This window comes from Nesoenas mayeri (assembly GCF_963082525.1).
Source record: "Nesoenas mayeri genome assembly, chromosome: 3".
NCBI classification, from domain to species: domain Eukaryota; kingdom Metazoa; phylum Chordata; class Aves; order Columbiformes; family Columbidae; genus Nesoenas; species Nesoenas mayeri.
The window spans coordinates 18,245,807-18,267,644 of NC_137544.1; positions in this window are offsets into that span (position 1 = coordinate 18,245,807).

The following is a 21,838-nucleotide window of genomic DNA, read 5'->3' on the forward strand; positions in this document are numbered from 1 at the left end:
TGTTACTTATCCTCAGCACAAAAGTAAATAATGTACTTATTGAGCAAAAAGATTTGTCACTTTCATGGACATCAAGGAATCCACTAGGCTAGGAATTACTCAGTTCTTAATCATACAGTGGGAGGAATTCTCCAGATATATGTTTCCTGTAGATATTACACATTTGGATGGAAGCTACCTGGTCTCTTTCTCCTGCCTTTTTCAGCTGACTCCAAGAACATTGCTCCACGGCCTTAATGTGGAATTTCTTTTGGCTTCAGTGGGAATTTTATAAGTACAAAGAGCAATCTGTATAGGAGTGTATTATCAGACTGTCCTCAGCAGTAACACCACTTTAATTGGAAGAAAAAATAATAAAGAGCAGAAAGTCAGACAATAAAAAAAGTAAGAACTTTTTCGTAGTTTATCCTCCTTTCTTTGACAACTTTGGATCTCCCCAGTTTGACTCTCAGATCTTGGAACTGTATTTTTTTTCCTGAATTCTGTGTTAACTTATATTTTTTTCTTTTGCTTTTGATGAAAATGCTCTTGTTTTTTGCCATTTTGGCTCCAAAGATTGTATCTGAATCTGAACTATTGTTCTCTGAAATTTTGCAATAAGTTTGATCTGGGTCTCAAATTTCGGAACCCAAAATTTTCTGAGCTTAAATCTGGAATAGATTTTTGCAGCTAAGAGGTTGAAAACAAAAGCCTAGACGGTCAAGATTTTACAATGGGAACATAGCTAGAAGCGCTACATGGTGCACAAACAGGAAGATCTGAACCCATTCATTACTTTAAACAAACCCAGTGACTCACACATTAATTATAAAGGACATACTTCTTTACAAGACTCTTCAATGTCTGTATCTGATTTAGACAGAAAGGTAATCATCCTATTTCTTCAAGACACAGAAAGAGCATTTGGCAGAAGTTGAGCAGAAACAGCTCAGAAAGTTTGTTTTTCTATACTAAGTTCCTTTCTCTTCCCTCTCTAATTAGGACACTTGATAATTTTGCAAGTTCTGAAAGTTATAGTAGCTTTGTTAAGAAGTACTTTGTTAAGATTCACTGATTTTGAAGAATGTTATTGTTATTTCAAAACTTCCTTGGAAAATTGTCTTACAGGTTGTTTAATTCTAAGGAAACTACTTAAATCACTACATTAATCTTTTAATAAATTATTTTTCTGTATCTGTCCTTTTTTCTCATAATTCTTATAGCAGTGATTTTCTTCTAGAAGCCAATGAAAGTAGAAATACTTGTTAAAAACCTGTATGAAGTTTGTCTCTCAAGAACTATATTTTGCCCTTCTGTAGTCTATTCACATAAGTATGAATGTTCTTCAGAGATCTCCACAGCTTAAAAGGCTGCATAATTTATCTGGCCAGCCTCCTTTTTTTTTTTTTTTTTTTTTCTTTTTTACTAAAGATAGAAGTGTATGGCTCTTCATTGGAGAGGTTATTTGACTTCTAAATAGTCTTTCTGATTGACATACTCTAGAGTCGTTTTCTCAGATGAGATTTACAGGAGTTCCTCACTCCTGGAGAAAGGTGGTAGTCTCTATAGAAATGGTTCCTTTTGCACCTAGCAGCAGAACTTTGAAGCCAATATGGAAGAACAAAATGTGAATTATCCAGGCATCTTCTCTTTGTGTATCTTTCAGCCTTTTTGCTTGGTGATTCAGGAAAATATTAATCTATCTGGGTGCCAAGAAGGAACTCTTGCTGAAGTAAATAGGTGCTCCTGGAGGAGCTCTGTGATCAGTGAGGCAGCTCGTGAGGAGGAATCATCAAAGCAAAAAACTCTTGTTCCACAAATCTGTGAAGGTCTTGCCCTTCCAAGAAAGTCTGGATGTCTCTATCACCTTCATCTCTGGTGGAATATTGCTGCTTTCAATTAAGTTACGTGAGAAACTAATGTGACCTTAGCAGATCAGTTTTCCAGATTCACATGCCTTACATTGATTTAGAAAATGACCAAGAATTTTATAAGGTATTCAACAGATTCTTTGTGTCTAAGTTAAAGGAAGAATACAATGGATTCTCAAAGTAGTACTTAAAAATCCTTGTACTACTCATCTGTCTCTTAGCAGGCAAATGTGATGTGTTTATTGGTGAGTGTTGGCACTGTACTGCTGGTGTATTTACAACACAGGAATTGCAGGTAAACATCTGACTTCAGAGGAAAATGATGATCAAAAATTGGTTTGAAGTTTTGCAACATTATTGTTGTATGTGCATTGATTAAATGCAAGCAAGTACTGATATTGGTTTCTTGTCTGACAATGACTACCTAGTTAATCATTACTTGGGGTTTTAGAATGGAATGTTTGTAATAATATTTCTAGTCACAGTACTTCCCAAAGAATTAATTGCAATTTCATAGACTGGTGTGTTGAGGAAGAGCTAAGGTAGTCACTAAGGTAGTCACCGCAGGATGAAAAGGGGCACCACCTTCCTACAGCTAGCTGTGCCTCCAAGCTTTAGGTTTCTCCCACTTGCCAAAGTCCTTCAGGGGGAACTTCTAACCCCAAGGACAGAAAAGTAAATAAAACGAGACTGGGACAGAGGTTTGAGCAGTGGTGAGTAATTTTCTGTAACTCTAACTTTAAGCATATGTCCTTGCATGATTTTAACCCATACCAACAAGCACTGACCTAGCCATTGCCTTATTACTGGTCAGGTTATAGTTGAGGCTATAAGAAAGAGAAGAAATTCAATTAGAAGGATAAGAATGAGAGGAACCTTTCTGGAAAGAGTTATAGAACTTTCTATGGCATACCCTAAGCAGTTCCCTGCTACGAAAGCTGTAAATTTAAATCTATATAGATTGCATATAGTTCTGAAAGAGTGGACTCAGTTCTTTCTAGGACACTGCAATTTTTTTTAAATAACTTTTGAAACAATAATCCAGATGCTTGGAACAAACTCAATGATGTGTGCATATGTCAAAAAGAATAAATTAAAAGATCCAGGTAATTACAATTCTGTCAATCCAGGATTGATCTTCAGCAAAATAATGCAAAATCTGCTATGGGAATTGATTCATAAAGAATTAATACAAGGAAATACAACTAACTGCAATTAAAATGGGAAGCAAATGTGATCAAACTCACTTGATAACTTTTTCAGATCAGACAGGAAGTGTTGTTTGTAGAGGTAAAAAAGGATGATAGAATAGACTTAGGTCCAGGATTGGTACTGCAATACATTTTATTTGCCAATAAATTCAGAATTATACAAAGTTGAGTTGGCATGCACCATATAGATTGGAAACAAGCTATTGATCAGTCTTAGATTGTAATCTTTCATGAAGAATTATCATTAATCAATTATGTTTCTTCTGGGAGATCTACACTGTTTAAAACATTTGCCAACACAGTCTGTGCAATAACTTTTAAAATCATTACTAATGGATTTTGCAAATGTCATCAAAATAAGGGTAGCAAAATTGAAAAAAAATAAAAAGGAAGAAAGGAGGCCAGTGATTGTTTAGCTAGGTAGATGCAAACCACTTATATAAAAATAACTCTGAAAGAAGTTGAAAGACACCAAGGGCAACCAGGTGAAAATGGCCTCTGGAAGTAATATCTTCACCAAAAATATTAGCATAAAACTGGAGAATATACATTAGGATTATTCAGCGCTGGAACAATATCTGTGGAAAACTCTGTCAAAAATTCATGAAATAGGAAAGGTTTGAAGAAGTGTTGCTAGAATGATATAAGAGATTGGAAAGCTCATATACTTTTTTATACCGTATAAGTTGGCCCAATAATGGATATGAACACTTCTTCAGTTATATAGTGTGACCATTACACCACCAACAATTCTTTGTGACTTACAGTGAAAATTCAGAGCTCAATCATCTGCCTAGTTTATCAAAGAAATGTAGCTAACCCAAGAGAAGCATTAGATGTGCTGTGTTTAGTCCAGAAACATCTTTGTGGGGATCAAAACGTTGACAGTATTGAGAAATGAGAGATTAACCAAATCCAATGTCTGGAAGAGAAAACTACCCAAATTGAGGGCAGCTTTTGTTGCCTTCATTGTGGTTCTTGGAGGAGACAACTGCAATGGTCCTTCAGATGTAAAGCTGTACCAACATATATATGGACCTCTGGTTTTAGCATAGCAGGGATGCTGAGGGTGCAAATTTTGTCATAATTGCTGCTAGTCTTAACAAAATTGAACATATGCTTTCTTCATAAAGAAGAGCTTATATCCCTGCTCTCAAATTATTATTCTTCAGACCCTGTTACATTGTCATGGCATGTCATAATATAATGTCACTGTCTACTGTGGTTCATCTCTCCAAAGATATTGTTAATCTGTTTTTTACACTATTTTAGGAAAGTGATGAACAGAGAGATTTTGGTTTTTTAAGCCAATCTTTATTCACATTCTCCTAGGGGTAGCCTGAGATAATGGTGAACCACCAACTATATTTTAATAGCTTTAAAAAATGTTTTAATATGACATGATAAGTTCTTTTTTTGTAATTGAAGTGTTATGTCATTGGGGGAAAAATTGCTAAGTATTGACTCTGCATACTTGAATAAAAACCTGCCTATGTAATTCAACTGTCTTTGGAAATATAACTAAAAGCAATACAGTTGCTGTCCTCAATGATTGTATTTCAGTGCAATTTCTAAAATACATGTAGTAAGTTTGCACATAAACAGTTGTTTTTGACAAACTGATACTCTATCTAGTAGTTAATACAGGTTATTATCATACAATCGTTACTTGTTCGAACTGTCACCTAGAGGTTTCACTTGAAATCAGAGAATCATTGTCATACGGGCTGCCTTTGCCCAGACAGCTTATGGCTTAACAGTTGAGACAGATGAATGCACTTCATCTCTGGTAACGAGGATTTTGCAGAGCAATTTACTTTCTGTTATGCTTGATTAAACCTATTATGCCTTTACTGACACTTGTGCAACCCTATTCCTCTTTGCAGGGTTACACAGGTATAACAGGTTGGACCTCTAACAAGAATTAATTCTGTGATCTCTGCATAAGAACAAGTAGGATTCAACTCACTCTCTTGTAGATGTATTAGCTCAGCAGAACAGACAGCAGTGAAAATTACCCGTAGTGAAAACATATTTTTGATTCTAAACTGCAGAGATGTGACTAGGTACAGAGGGACTAGATCTCTGTTAAACTGCAAGATGCTTTGTTATACCTTTAAAAATAAAAACCAGATTTTAATAAGAGGTGAATGCTTCAAAAATGCTAAAGTGGTTTAATTGAGTAATGTAAAATGTAGTTAAAATTGCTTCTAGCAGACTAAGGAGGGAACCAGTTGGTAAATCTGGGTAGGTAGAATGGGTGTTACAGGTGTGGTTTAAACTACAGGATCTATAAAATCTGAAAATAGATATCTTTCAATATCTACTTTGCTACTGGAACTGAGAAAGTTATTTTCTTCCTTGCCAAGATACTTTCCATAGGTAGGGAATATACAATTAATTCATTGCCTATTTCTGCTCACACAAACATCAAATGCAAAACTTTCAATGGCCTTCTGTGGGATGAATAGCAAGTGGGCAATGTTTATTCATGGAGAATTATATAGGCAAGAATAAATGTGGATTTTTTAGATCTGTTTCTCCTAGTCACAAATCCTTGTGTGTGAGAACTTTGTAAACAAATCTCAGTGCATCATCACCCTAAGGCAAATGTTTAACTAGTATCAAAAATTACTTAACCTATAACAGCTTTGTTAAGAAAATAACTTTTTGAGCCATTTTGTAAATATTTTGTAAATAATCATGTTCTTTACTTTGGAATAGGCTTAGGGACAATACACTAGCACTGGGAAACATAGTAATATGCATCTGTTTAAAGTTTATTTAGTAGGAACAGCACAAAATTCCCAAGTTCATACTGAATTTGACTGCAGAGGTCAATGTTACTTATCTACATCTCTTTTTCTTGCAAAATTAGCAACACATAGGATGAAAAGAGCTTGTTAATAAACAACTGATGTGAATAGGTATTTTGCTATTGATTACAATATGACTGAAATTTCTGCCATGATATTTTGTCACCTGTTACAAGCTGTTACAAACAATACAATCACTATCATATTCAGGCTATATCTGCCTTAGCAAGCAGAACAGGCAAACAGGAGCAGACTGTAGACAGAAATATATGGTTCTTGAGACTTAACATCCACAATCTAAGAGCTTTTTACTTACTATTAGACTGGTTCTCCTTTGGTCCCGTAGTCTGAATACTTATTTATGGAGTAGGTGTACCTCTGGAGCATATTTTCCAGTTTAATTTCATGCAAAATGAATTCAGCTTGGCACTCACAAACCTCTGCATACTGCAAACCAGAGCAGGGGCTACTGGGAGATGTACTTCAAAAGTACTTTCCTGATCTGTACTAAAACACTAACATGTACACAGAGCATCTCTACTCCAGCAATGTTTCTCATCTGAATCAGAATGAGAAAGTGAAGGAACACACAAAAAGTGAAATATAAATTAAAAAAAAACACTCAGACATGAAAGAATGCTAAAATGTTCTATTCTGAAACTGAAGGATTAGTTCTTGTTTATCAAAACTCATGTGCCAGTTGTTGTGGGAGAAGCATAGCTGAAAAAAATCTTTGCTTCGTTCACATATTTCAGCTCAAATTGACCAAAAATATTCAGAAAAGAACAATTGAAATTTGTAACATGTTTTAGGAAAGAAAGCTGAAAAAAAATTAAAGAACATAAGTTTTTAATTTTAAAATTTTCATAATTAAATTGTTAAAAGTGTATTCTAAAGAATTTAATTTCATTTTGAAGCATTTCTATACTACTTTTTAAGCAGCTATTAAAAATGTTTTGGTCTGGTACAAGAATTACTTGCTTAAATTTGTAAGAACTTTTACTTCTTTTAGAAGCATTCATTATTTCAAATACCAGTCTTTTAGTTTAGCTTAAAAATCAGCTAGAAATTAGCAGATCTTTCTGTCATTTTCCATCGTGTTTATCCATGCTGCTTGGTAAAACCAAGAGTTGGAAATCCATAAATAACTCAAAAAGAAATATATGGAATAGTTGTGGTAGAGCAGTGGTTGTAGCAGTATTTTGATGGTGTACAACTTTGCCATGAAGAAAGAAAAATGCAAGTAAGAAATAAAGGTAATCAAAATCATCAACAACTGATTTTTTTATTATATTGTACAAAGATTTCTGGTTTAACCCTTGATATTAATCTGTAGCTCACTGTATATTACACAAAAGGTTAAGTATTCTCCAGGATACCTGAGTACAATCAGGGCAGTTTTTTTACAAATATGCACACATAATTTGTTTTTTTATTTCCCAACATTTTTTTATTTGAGGAACTTACCATCAGACAAGTCAAATTACCTGTTATCTGGTCCCTCTTCTCCTATATCAATGATTCATTCTGACTGAGGAAGTTTAAAGTAACAAGTAAAATATGACAAACAATATCCACCACCATATAGGGAGCTTGGCTAAAGGCTTTCTGTCACCATTAATAATACCGTTTGGTTTTCTGCCTCCCCATTTATTGCATTAGTGGCAGATGTAAAATACTGCCAGAAGTAAACAACTTTCAGTAGGTGCTACCTGTGAAAATTTGGCCTGTAGATGAAGATATGCTAAACTTCCTTTAGATACTTATGCGCATAGTCTGATGAACAGACCTTAGAGGGAGGGTATATGCAAAAAATATTCATGTAACTAACATTGTTTCTATTGTGCTACATCATATGACAAGATGTCTCACACTATACCTTCAAATACCATTTCTGACCCCCTAAATTTGTGTCATTTGTCCAGAAGTAGTCATGATATTTGTTAATATTTCATCCTACGGAAGCTTTGAGACACATACTTTTAAAAAGTTTTTTAACTACAGCTCTAAACAGAATTTTACAGTTTCCAAACAGTAAACACATATGGAAGTTAACCTGAATTCATGAAAAAAAAAAAAAAAAAAAAAAGGATATGCTTTATTTTAGGCAAATAGGCCCGTTGTGGTATACTCATTCTTTAAGTGAAGCACATATTGATGTGCTCTGGTGGAGTGGGAGCAGCCTGAGTCCCACCGACATGTGAAATAACTAGAATCCACATTCTGTACTAACACAAAAATCTCTAGAAAATTTCTACACAAACAGTCTTTAGACGTCTTTCACCAAGCTGTAAATGCAGTATGGTAAATAAATAGAATTTTTTTTTTTTCAGTTGTTGACATATGTGAAAAGCTTCACATAACTTCTAACATACTATTCCACAATTACCTAAGAAAAAAATAATAACTCTATGTGAAAAATAAATGTATATTCAAATTAACTGAAATGTATAGATAAAGTTCTTTGGATAGTATTATATAACTCAAAACATATTTGATTTAATTTTAGTGGTTTTAAACTATAGTAGAAATTTACTTTTACACAGATTTCAGGGGAAACAAACATTTGATTTTTTAAAGGTTAAAAACAATTCATGACTGAATTTCATTTATAAGTTTAGTACCTTCAAAATGATATGTTCCTCTATGAACAGACTTGCAAATTTCCAAAATGTTTTGCTATGTCATCACATAGTTTAAGGGGTACTTTATAATTATTTTATATCTTTTATAGATAGAAATTATGTCTCCTATGAATATGACTATTTTATCTTAAATCCACACAGCTGAACAGGGGTAACAAAGAACAAACCAAAACAAGCCATAAGACATTTCTATAATATCTAAAACTAGATATTCTGAATTTGTCTTGAAAGAGATCATAATACGCTAATGATAATTTTAATATGCTGTTACTTCTTTCCTGTGGAAACCTTCTTTGGTAATTAATATTAATTTATTATGAAGTATTTTGGGAAATTGCATATCCATTTTAATTAGCAGTCACAGGACTGTTCCTGGCTATTTTAATCTGGAGTATTAATGCTGCATCACTTTCACACTGTGCTTTCAGCAGTGTCTTTCTTTCCCTCTATCGCACATTCATGTTTATGTGCATGTGTATAAGGCTAAAAAGACAGGCCAGAATTCCTTTCTACAATTTAACTGAAATAAAACTACCAATTTGTTCTTTGAGAGCACATGTCAGGACTAACCCAGGAGTGAGTGGGGATGATGAGAAGCATAATTGAGACAAGCGTTTTGATATATACAAAACTGCACAATGCAAAACTGGAGTCACAGAAACTGCAGAAATCCTCAGTTCTTTCAGTGTTACAGATATTGCTTAAAATTTGACTTGTTAGGTTTTCACTTTGTTTCCTACAGTAACAAATCTTTTCACTATATTAGTGGAGTCTACCTTGTAACTAAAAGCTAAACTTGGCTTTGAATGTTAAATTAACATGAAGTGGTTTAAGTTCACCAGTAAAGCCTGGGTCTGGTAGTTCAATCCTACAGTAAAACATTAGTGAATGTAGAGAAAAAATTATTCATGCCCATGCCTCAGAGCCAGGTTGGCTTCTTATCCAATGTTTTCTATCAATCTTATTTCTTCCATATCATCTCATAGCCTTTTATGAGGACATAACGAGGTGGATAGACGAGCGGTGGATGTGGTCTACCTTGACTTCAGTAGAGCATTTGACACAGTCTCCCACAGCATCCTTACAGCCAAACTGAGGGAGTGCGGTCTGGACGATTGGGTAGTGAGGTGGACTGTGAACTGGCTGAAGGAAAGAAGCCAGAGAGTCATGGTCAGTGGGGCAGAGTCTAGTTGAAGGCCTGTATCTAGTGGAGTGCCTCAAGAGTCAGTATTGGGGCCTGTATTATTCAATATATTCATCAAAGATTTGGATGAGGGAATAGAGTGTACTATCAGCAAGTCTGCTGATGACACTAAGCTGGGAGGAGTGGCTGACACGCCAGAAGGCTGTGCTGCCATCCGGCGAGACCTGGACAGGCTGAAGAATTGGACGGGGAAAATTAAATGAAATATAACAAGGGAAACTGTAGAATATTGCATCTGGGCAGGAACAACCCTAGGTTCCAGTATAGGTTGGAGAATGACCTATTAAAGAGCAGTGTAGGGGAAAGGGACCTGAGGGTCCTGGTGGACAGCAGGATGACCATGAGCCAGCACTGTGCCCTTGTGGCCAGGAAGGCCAATGGCATCCTGGGGTGGATTAGAAGGGGGGTGGTTAGTAGGTGGAGAGAGGTTCTCCTTCCCCTCTACTCTGTCCTGGTAAGACCACACCTGTAATATTATGTCCAGTTCTGGGTCCCTCAGTTCAAGAAGGACAGGGAACTGCTGGAGAGAGTCCAGAGCAGAGCCACAAAGATGATTAAGGGAGTAGAGCATGTCCCTTATGAGGAAAGGCTGGGGGAGCTGGTTGTCTTTAGCTTGGGGAAGAGGAGACTGAGAGTTGACCTTACTAATGTTTACATACATATTAAAGATGAGTGTCAGGAGGATAGAGCCAGGCGCTTCTCGATGACAATCAGTGGTAGGACAAGGAGTAATGGGTTCAAACTGGAACACAAGAGGTTCCACTTCAATTTGAGAAGAAACGTCTTCTCACTGAGGGTAACAGAGCACTGGAACAGGCTGCCCAGGGGCGTTGTGGAGTCTCCTACTCTGGAGACATTCAAAACCCACCTGGACACCTTCCTGTGTAACCTCATCTGGGTGTTCCTGCTCCGTCAGGGGGATTGGACTAGATGATCTTTTGAGGTCCCTTCCAATCCCTAACATTCTGTGATTCTGTGATCTTTGGGATACATACACTTTGTGTATGCATGCAAAAAATAGGAGATACAGATTCCCCATAGCTGATACTTCACACTTTTTCACTCCCAGTTCCACAGAGACATGCAGAGATCTATGCTGTAATTTGAAGATAAATCACTGTGTATATTATAAGAAATCTATCTGTCAATCTGATGTAAAATTTAATTCTTCATTAGGCCATGGCTGGTCTTAGAAGCTGGAGAGTAATTATTTGTAAAGAGGTGTTTCTTCAAACTCTCAACACCTCACAACAATAAAGGAATTCAGACTGAAAATCCCCTTCATGGGGTGCAGGAGCACTGTTTTCATCTTGTTACTTACACAATGGTGGAGCTCTTAACTCCTTTAGACAACGGAAAGGTTAATATCAATATGAGCAGCTAGATACAGTTGGTAGAAAAACTGTGCTGAGTCAGACTAGACATAGAATTAGGGGCAGTTGGTAAGATGCACTTACTCTAATGGGGAACTGGGGCAACAACACAGAGGAACTTGAATTTTTGAAGAACTGAATGAAACTTCAGTAATGATGACTGTATTGATGCACATAATATGCTGACAAAAGACAACATCAAAACAAAAGTGGTTCTCCAGAAACGTATATCCAAAATGTGTAAAGAAACAAAAGACAATAAAATGAAACAACACTTACTTGGGTAAAATCACCTGTGGAAGATAAGATTAAACAAATTCTTGGAATACTAGAAAATGTATAGGAGTCTATTATTGACCGAAGAATCAAATCTGGACACTAATAAAGATTATTGTGCTCTCATTGCAAAGAAACATACAACAGAGAATCATCCTGTTGTAAGGAAAAAGTACTACCGGCTTGAAAAGCATTGACACATCCGTCTGAAGAAGTGTTGTTAACTACCAGTGCCCTCAGTGCACAGCATTTAACTCTTTTTAACTGAAAAAAAATTAAAAAAAAAATAATAAAAAAAAAAAGAATGAGAGAGTGGAGTTAAAACTCATTAAAGTTCTTCATTTCAAAAAGACAGAACTTCATCTAAACTAAGGACAGCCGGGAGTACTTCTGAGCTCCCAAATTTGGAAATAGGTCTTGGCTATCTCCCAAGCATATGAGGGCAAAACCTTGGCACATGCTTGCTCGCTTCCCTTGCTTGGCTTTGATTTTGATCAGAAGAAAATCTAGGCACATGAGTCAAGAGGGAGAGGCACCTCGCTCTGACACCGTGCACTATCCGGGGATCGAGCAACCAGGGCTGCAGGCACTGCGCCGGGTGCACAAGCTGCTGAGTTTGGATGCAACCCAAGGTAACTATTTAGGGAGGCCGACTGAACTAAGGAACTCGGGGATTTGATTTTGGAGGCAGCCTGGAATGTCTCCATGTCAAATCTGCTAAAGCTATCTGGAATCTGTATGCCAGGCAAGGAGAAAAAAAAATGTTGTATGAGAACTTTCCAGAGCTAACTGGAAGAATACCCATCTTGAAAATGACATTAAGCATAAGTAGGGAGCCTACAGAGAATGGGAAAAAGGACTGATCACCAAAAAAAACTATGACTTCGAAGTCAAGAAATGCAGGTCTAAAGTGAGTCTTGGCAGAAGTGGGACTTGCTAAAAGTCATACTGAATCTGACCTCATAAAGGAAATCAGGCTAACATGTTAAACTTCTATTCAGGTCTGTACTTAAAATGAGAAAAAGGCAGGAAGTTGAAAGATTTTGCAATGAGATACATATGAAAGCTCCACATTTGATTTGGGTCAGTTTACATTTGGCAAAAAAGATCAAAACATTATTTTGGTTTTCAGTAAGATTCATGTTTTTGAACATGGGATTACACACAGGGAAACAAAGAGAAAAGGAGAGATTCACAGAAAAAGTGGATGTTATACCAAAATAGTTTATTAAATGCAAATTGCGGTTACTCAGATAGCCTACAGTCTCACAAATTTAGAAGAAAGGATGTGTGAAACGCAAATTCCCATAGCAATTGGCTGGAATAAATCTATCAGTCTTCATAATGGGCATACACAAATGCAGTGTCTCTATTTAGAAGAGTCACCCTGGCACCTACAGCATCCTTTAGCCTGACCTCAGCAGTGCAAATTTTCTGTGAAATTAGGCCCAGAGACTTCAAAGGCCATGTAATACAGTTTTGTCATAGGTAAATTATACGACACTAGATACTTGACATCTGGTTTGGACTTTTTTTAAATGGGTAATGTAAACCTCAGCACTGCACTGACCACTTCAAAAACAGGGTTTACTGAAGAGGTTGGGCTGGGCAGCACAATATGGTACACAAGGGACTGCCTATGAGGTTACAACACTGGGCTGAGAAACAAAGCATGGGGTGAGCAGAAAGGTGCTGCTGAATCACCTGAAGTGTGTGGGGGTGTGTGTATATTAATCCTGTTTAATATTTGCAGAATGACTAAGAAACAAACGATATGAGTATACGGGTGAAGAAAGTAAGTTAGAGACATTGACGGTATTCACAAAGACTGACTTAACTCCAGTGGAACAATTTCTCTGAGATTTTCCTATGGCAAACAAGAGATGAACTCTACCAAGCACGGTTCATCCCAGGTAATGAGGTTCTGGCTCCAGCGTGACTTCTAGGTAAGCTCTTCTCCTTCTCTTGGCTGCAGATGCAGCCTGGGAAGACTAACCTTGATAATCTAAAGCTCGTCTCTGCACACACCTCCTCTGTTGCCACAATTTCCTTCTGTGCCTTCCACTTGCACTGTCAATACATTATTAGATTATTACACAGGATAAACAAAATGACTTTGAAAACTGAAGTAGTAGATATATGATGAAATTCAATAGTGCAAAATTCAATATCTACATTGCTTTTATAAACCGGAAGACCACTTTTAAATAATTCAAGTGAGGAGGACTCAGGAGATGAGCAGAGAGGCAGCATACCAGATGTAATCTTGGGATGTATAGGTAGAAGTATTTATACAGCAGCAGATACTTACGAGGTGTCCTTCAAAACAATACATACAATTCTGGACACTTACATTAAGGAAGAAAAATTTTAATAGAAACAGGCTAAAACTGGCTTATGGGAAAATCAGGAAGACAGAGAAGTAGCTACGTCAAGAGAGCTTAAAACTTTGGCTTATTTACCCTTGCAAAACAAAATTTGGGGCAAGAAGTGATTGCCATGTATAAACATGTTAGGAAACTAAAGAGCAGGGAAGAGAAAGCACTATTGAAACTAAGAGACATTACTGGCAGAGGAACTAATGGATATAGACTAGCTATTAATAGCTTTAGGATGGAAATTAAACAGTGTCTGACCATTAGCATACTCAAATTCAGAAGCCAAATTCTAATAGGGGTGAAGAAAACATACAGCTATTTCTGAGAGGGCACCTGGGCACTTCATAAAATGGTGGTTTGTGGTAACTGCTGTGATAAAGGGAAGACTAAAGGCTGCAGGATGTCTCACTCAACCCAAAGCTGTTCTTCCCTCCTAGACATCCTTTCTGTTTTAAAGAGATGGTGGGACTTTCTCCAGCTGAGACAGAAAGTTTGGTGTAACTAGAAATGAAACCTGGGCTTCAGACCCTCGTTCCCCGATATAAAAAAGATTTGAAAGAACCAGCACAAGAAATCTCAAGTGTTACTGAGAAACTTGCTGGGTGTGCATTGCCCTTCAGCAAGCAAGAGCACAGCTGCAGTGTCGAAGTCCTCTTGGCAAAGCCACCCAAGCTTCCAACCTATGCTATGGCTTTCAACCTGTCTTTACTGCTCACCAGGCAGGACTGCTCATTATGCTTTATTTTATCAATAATTTCTGTAATCCATTAAAGGATCAGCCTAGGTGCACATAACTTTTGTGGTTATTGTACCAAGAATTTCCCAGAACCGAAGGTTCCCACAATAGATATGTGTACTAATGGAGTAGTGAACTAAGAAAGCTACAGGCCTTAAATAATTTGAACTAGAGAATTTTTCACATTTCAGCTGTGGAAGAAAACAGACAAAGAATAATTCATAATAATTAAGCTTCATAATTTTAGTTTGATTTTAATTAATTAAAATTAAGACTTAAAATCCCTAGGGCCTTTGTAGATTTTTTTATTATCATGTCAGGAATTATCTTTAATTGTTCCAGGTGAATAATACCACAATTGTCTCCTTTTCATATGGTTGTAGACCACTAGGCAAATTGGCTTCTAGCCAACAGTAAGTGTTTTTATATTACTCCAGTCTGAGTGGTAGAACAAATCAAGCTACAAATTTCAGTATTACTCAGGTTTTTGTTTCAATTTAAATTTCATGTATTGCATGGTGTTTTGTTTTTTTTTTTTCCTTTCCTTTTCCTTTCCTTTTTTTGGCAACTCTTAGAAGTAATTCAGGTCTTTTTTACCTTTTAAGATGCATTGATATAAATACCACATACAACATACACTTGTATAATGTATACAAGAGGCATGTAGAATAAGATTTGAAAATATGACATATGGATAAGGAAAAAAAATAAAATCATATACATGTATTAATTATATCTGTCTCAAGACTGTTTTCTTGTGTAACTATTATCCCATAGCATAGCTTGATTTCTTATAGTTCATTGACCCATTGGGTAAATTCTCAGACAAACTTTGGCAGAGGTGTAACTTGATAATTAAAAAGTATGTTATCTCTTGCCAGCTTGTTATAGCTAAATGTAAGCTGAACGCTAGCTTTCCCTAATCCCATCAACCCAGTCTGTAGGAAGGGTCAGGGGTCAGTAACTGCTTCTAAAAACACTGTTCAATTGAATCCAAACAAGCTCTTACCTACTAAGCAGCTGCTCGCAAACAATTCAGAATCTGTCCTCATTACCAATTGTTAGGGGCTCCTATTGCAAGAAAAGCCCTGTTTTGAATAGGTTTCTAATGCACCAGTAAGTCTTCATCTGATAGGCTAAGATCTAAAGTCAGTAATTTTTTTTTCTTTTTTTTTTTTCTTTTTTTTTCTTCCAACACAAAGAGAAAAAATTAGAAACCAGCTACTACTGGCTGGCATATCTACTGGCTCTGGCAGGAAGCAAGATGTTGATTTTCAAAACAGTGTTTTACATCAAGGTGCACTTCTAGGAACTGGGAAAAAAAGAGTGAATATAATGATATGCAGAATACTGCGAAAGGCATAAACCATTTTCCAGTGACTGATAGAAAAAAAAACAAGTTTGTGTTAGAAGAAAGAGCTTTAGAAAACCATGTAATTAAATTGTATTCAAATATTTCAGTCACTATTGAAGATATGAGCAACATCATTTTGTACTGTGGTCAGATCTAGTTTTGCTGATTACTGAAGGGATGGCTGGTCCTAGTGTCAGGACTTGTAGACTTTTTTATTTTATTCTGCTGTGTCACATATCTAGTAAGTTAGAAAGGTCTTTGGAAGGAATAGGTGAAGATGTTAGATACCTGAAAACTTGTAGAGGGGGGAAATTTTTACTTACAGTATAGCTTGATGCCATGTATAAAAGGAGATATGTGTCCTGATTTGAACATGCACAGATTTATTCCTGGGAGTTTGTTGAAGTATGTACATTCCTTTATTAAAAATGAAAAAATCTTGCATCAGCTATTGCAATAGATGGTCATATCCTGAAACTGAGGTACATCAGGTACCTCCACAGCTGTAGGTCTGGAACCTTGTGGTAGTCTCACTGGTTATAGTGGGGCAGAATCAAACCCTTTCTTACTGCTCTTATTTTTTATCTTTTGAATACATGTTTTGGTTTTGGAACCTTTTTGAGATAGCCACGAAAAATATTTACTAAACCATCAGAAGCTTACAAATGAGTGACTGTACAGGGCCCCAGCACCAAACCTCTACCACAACCCAGTCCTGACACCAGCTTGGTGAAAATGCCTGCACCCCAGTGACTTCGCAGGACAAGGATGTGGTCTCAGAATCTCAGATTTTCAGTTCCCTCCTCTTACTCCTGAGGTCAGTGGGTTTTACAAGACCGATACATGGAACACCTTATCTCTCTCTCCGTAACATTGAGTAGCTGTCCTGGCCAGGAAAGTGAAGTGCACAGCAAGATAAAAATTAAGGAAGATTTCCTAACTCAGGTGCAGAGCTCAATTACAGCAACATATGCAGAGTTTAGGTGCCTTACACTCCTTTATGTCCCTGTGAAATTGCACAGTAGTTCTCTTAATTTTACATCGCAGTTCCGGAGGCTGTGAAGATCATGTTTCTTTTTCTATGCTGTTTCTTTTTTTGCTTTCTGTGTTGAGGATCACAGTTTTTCATGGGAGCAGCTGATTTTCATTATTCTCATCATACCAAATGAAGAAACAAATATTTTTTGTAACTTTACCAAGACAGTGCTAAGAAAAGAGAGTAGTTTTGTAGAGCAAGAGAGCAACTCCTGTGAATATTCTTGCAGCATTTTCTGCACAAATTTGAATTGCACCCTATTACAAGCATTAGTTTTCAAATACATGGAACTTATTAAATGATAAGTGAAAAGTTAAATTACTATATGGATAGACATTATTAGAAATATCCCACTGAACCATATTTTTAGTTTTATTTAAAGCCTTAAGGACATACAAATTCCATTTTAGTGATATAAAACTCTCTGACTTCCAGAGGCAGTAATGATACAAAGTACATAAGAGAACTCAGTATATTAGGAAAATATAGCTAATAATTTAAATAGCAAAAACTGAAGCTGAAGATTCACTGTTTTTCATCAGCTACTGTTATGCATGTATGTACTACTGGACTGTTTGTCTCTGCATTCACAAATTCCTCCATCTTCCACAGAGCTCTTTCTATGGGTTCATTCTATGGGACTCATTAAAGACTATTTTTCTAAGGGCTTTGGATGTGATCTTTTTTATATACTCCCTCAAGAGCAGAGATGAGAGTGATGCCAAGGTCTGAGCTTCCCTCTATGCTGTTTTATCACTGTCCAGCCTCCCTTGCTGACTCCCCTCTGACTCATTGACGATACACTCATTATCCACTTTGGCAGACAGGCATTCAGCTGTTCCTTCAGAAATTTACTTTGCCCAGTGGACTCTGCTTCCACAATAAGAATACCACAACACAATCCAAACCATCTCACTGCTAACTTTGAAAATATCGGCGTTACCTTTGCGGAGCAAGTTGATAGTCTCAGTGCATTTATCAAAGGTAGGTATTTACATATCCAAAATGCCAGGCAAAATTGGCAGGCTTTGGAGGCTGAGGATGAAGGGGCTGGGAATATTCCTGTGCCCTCTGCCCCCCACCAGGAAAGACACTGTGGAGCTGCAGTTCACTCCTGCTCCTGACTTGGTTACCTGCTCTTACGCAGACTGATGGGAAATGGGTTCAGCCAAGGGAACTTCAGCCTCACAGTGTCTGTCAGGGACGAGTCCCGCAGCGATGTTGCATTTGTGAGCTGGTTCCTGCTTGCGTTCACCCTCGAGAGGAAGAGCGCTGCTGAGGATGCAGGTCTTGGATGGAGCATAAGCTATAAGTTTTTAATCGATCTTACTTACTTAAAAAAAATTTACAGAAGTAATTTTTGTTATTGGACAAGAAAGTGTGTGACACTCAAGAATTCATGCAATTATTTTCTAAAAAGAGAGTGTTTAGATTTATTTCCTTCTTTTTCTCATTTTTTATTTTTTTTTTTCATTTTCCTCTTGGATTTCTAAAGAAGACTGAGGAAGCTTTGCATTCCCTATACTTCATTGTCCCCCTGGAAATGTTTAGCAAAATTACGCTTTCGGTCATCCTAGTATAAAACCAGAGTAGCTCCAGTGAGTTCAGAGGAAGAAGCCAGATGTATATTAGTACAACTAAAAAGAAAATTTGACTTAGGGCTCTAGTACACTGTTCTATTGTGTATAGGACAGTTCTGATCAAAATGTAAGTTGAAAGTTTCAAACAGATTTTCTTCATAAGTCAGTATCCTAGTAAGTCTAGTCAGCTATCAATCAAACAAACAAACATACATTAAAAAAACACAAAACCAAACCAAACCAAACCAAACCAAACAAACAAACAAAAAGCCCCACCAAACCTACCCCACTTCCCCGCTTTATTTTCCTGGATCTGTTAATCTCTTTTCTTTGAACGTTTCTCTTTATTTGGTTTTGAGTCCTAAATAACAGCAACTTGCTAAAAGCATGAACTTGATTTAAAACTAACAATGACAGTCTAAGAGACTCTGAAAAAGGGTTAATCACAGACCATACATTAAAGTATCTGCTTAAAAAAAAAGTCTCTAAATCATTTTATGTTTAACAGAATTTCTTTGCACTCTTCCCCCTTTCAAAAAAAAAAAAAAAAAAAAAAGCAAGACCATCTTAACTGTAAGAGCAAGTTTATTCAGGTGGTATGAATCAGACAGGGCTCACTGATGCAAACTATAGCCTCAGAAAGCACAGCAGGCTCTGAGTCTCACAGGGCTGCCCCACGAAAAGAAGCATAACAAAAACCAGAGAAGAACAGGCCTGCAGTAATCTCCTTGCCCTGGCTAGAAAACAGGGGTGAAGGAAAGCTGCCCTCTCATTATGGTTTTCGTCTCAAGGTTAGAATTAGACCCTTAGGGTAAGCAGCTGTCAATTAGAGATAACTCCAACCAATGCTGTCTGAAATCTTGGACTTATCTCCTAGCAACTCCCCTTCTTTCAGGGCAGCAACCCTCCGCTCTGCCTTCAGCTCAAGAGTCATCCTGAAGAGAGCGAAATAACCTTTTCAATTTGGGCAGATGCATAAAAAATCCAGCTTCCAGAGCCTGCATGAAGCCTGCGTGACATTTGACTGAAGCCGAGTTTTATCTAGGTTGATTATATATTTGCTTTGTTTTCCATGTTGCAGATGTTGAGAGGTTATTTTGCTAAAAGAGTGCTCTCAGACAATACCTACAAATTCGGTAGGTTTTAGACACACAGTTGTCTGCTCAGAGAGACACAGGGTTATCGCGTTTCTGCATCTGCTGGTGCATCTTTCCTTCATGCTGTCTTTTACACTGGGATAAATTTGCCAAGAGTTGAGAATTAGGAGTGGCCATGGTTACAGTAGCAGCTCTGGAGTCCTCTATCTAGCGTGGCAGGGCATGCAGAGTGGCGACAAGCATAAATCCTATTAAGAAAGGCACGAGGTTATGCTCCATTTTTGTAGGAAGCATGACAGAATTTGAGGAGGAAGTTTAAAAGACACCAAAAGCCACCTCTACCTCTATTTCCAGGGTTCACCATTCATTAGATTTTTTTTTAGATCCATAGCAGTCCTTTTCCTAACCTGGTGAACTGTCTGAAAGGAGGAAGGGAGAGGGAGATCAGGGAGAGGGGGATCGGAGAGAGGAGGAGCAGGGAAAGAGAAAAGGGGTGCTCACGGAAAAATAAGGAGGGGGGAAAGAAGCTCGTCTTTGATTCAGTTGGGGTCCATATTCACAAAGAGATCACTCAGAAATTTTGTACAAATAGCAGGACCAGAATGCGTGCGCAATGAGGGGCCTAATGCAGGCACTTGTCCTGTAATCAAAGATTCAGCTCAACATGAGTCCTTTGTGAGACAACAGCATCATTCTCCACCCAGGCTAACCCCTGAATGCAGAGCAGCTCTCTCAAGCAAGGCAGACAGGACGAGCCTCGCATTTCTTTGTCTTCTTTGGAAAAGATTTTCTTTTTTTTTCCCTGTTTCTCATTTGTTTCTCTTCTAAAGAAAGCATTTTTCGATATGGCTGTAGTAAGCCAAAGGATGTTTGCATGGGTGGAGGCAGCCTCAGGGTGAGGAGAGAAGCAGATGGGCTGACATGGCGGAGCGAGGGCAGCTCCAGCCTGAGCGTGGTGAGAGGGTGCAGAAACATGGCTGACACTTCCACGCCAGCGAATGCATGATGGGCGTCCTCCTCTGCGTAAGCACAATTCCCCCTTCCTCAGGTTTTACCAGCCTCGCATAGATGAAACATACAGGGATTCCGTTTTTCCAGCTTAAAGCTATTTGGCAGTAGAATTTCTCAACCTTTTGAAACATTTTTCTTTCAAAAAAATGTTTTACCATTTATTAAAATGAAACAGAGAATTTCAATCGGAATAAACAGAATTTTTAAATTAAGTTGCATTAGAAATCCCTCTGTAGAGTTGCAAATGGTGTTTCTGTATATATTTTTTTAATGTCACTGTAAAAAATCATTTTTAAGTGAAATAGAAAATATAAAGCAACGTTTATCTACTTGATATTTTTGCTCAGTCTGAATATTACCTGATGCGATGGATATAACCTATTATTTTCAGAATTTGTCTCTGGAGAACTTGAAACAATCCAGAGAAAGTAAATCAGACTTGCAATTCTTAAAGCTTTACAGAGAAACAACACAAAAGCATACAAACAAAGAATTGCCATAGGAAAAGTGAACCTAAAACTAAGCAGCCCAATTGAACATTTTGTTATTCGGGGGTTACATCAGCGTAAACCAGAGTGGTATTGTGGCAGGGAGGCAGGTCTCAAATTCTTAGGAATCCCATTAATTCTTTGCTTTCTTCATTTGCTAAGTGCTTATCTCTATAGAGAACTGACTGCTACCTCTAGCATTGCTAAAGGTATTTGTTGAAAGGGCTACCCAGAGATGGGCTCAAGCCTACATTCCTCACTGATATCACAGGGAGTCTTGGAAGCAAAAGGCCCAGTGTTTAAATTTCAAACAGGCTTATTTTAGGCACAAACCTCTCATGAAATAATCAGAAATGGCAACATTGTTATTTTAGCATACAACCCAAAGTTTAAAATATTGCTGGACACCCTGGGGGCAAAGTAAAAAGGGAAAACATAGTTTCAAGTGATAGGCCTTTTGGTATAAACCTAAATGTAAAAGATAGAAAATATTAATAATAAGACAATCTTATTGTTAATTTAACTGAAAATTTATTCGTGATATCTATTTGATATGTAGCATCATCTTTTCACTCGAGTCTCCAAGATACTGTTGCAGGTCAACTGTGTGCTGCATGTCTGTATATTTGTGTGGGTCTATATCCCTCAGGTACCTCACAGCTGAAGGTTTTTGGAAGCCTAAATTGTGTACTTTTACACCTGATTGTGCATGGAATTGTATTTACTTACATTTCCATATCTGCTATATCCAAAACACAATGAAAGTCCACTTGCACAGTTATA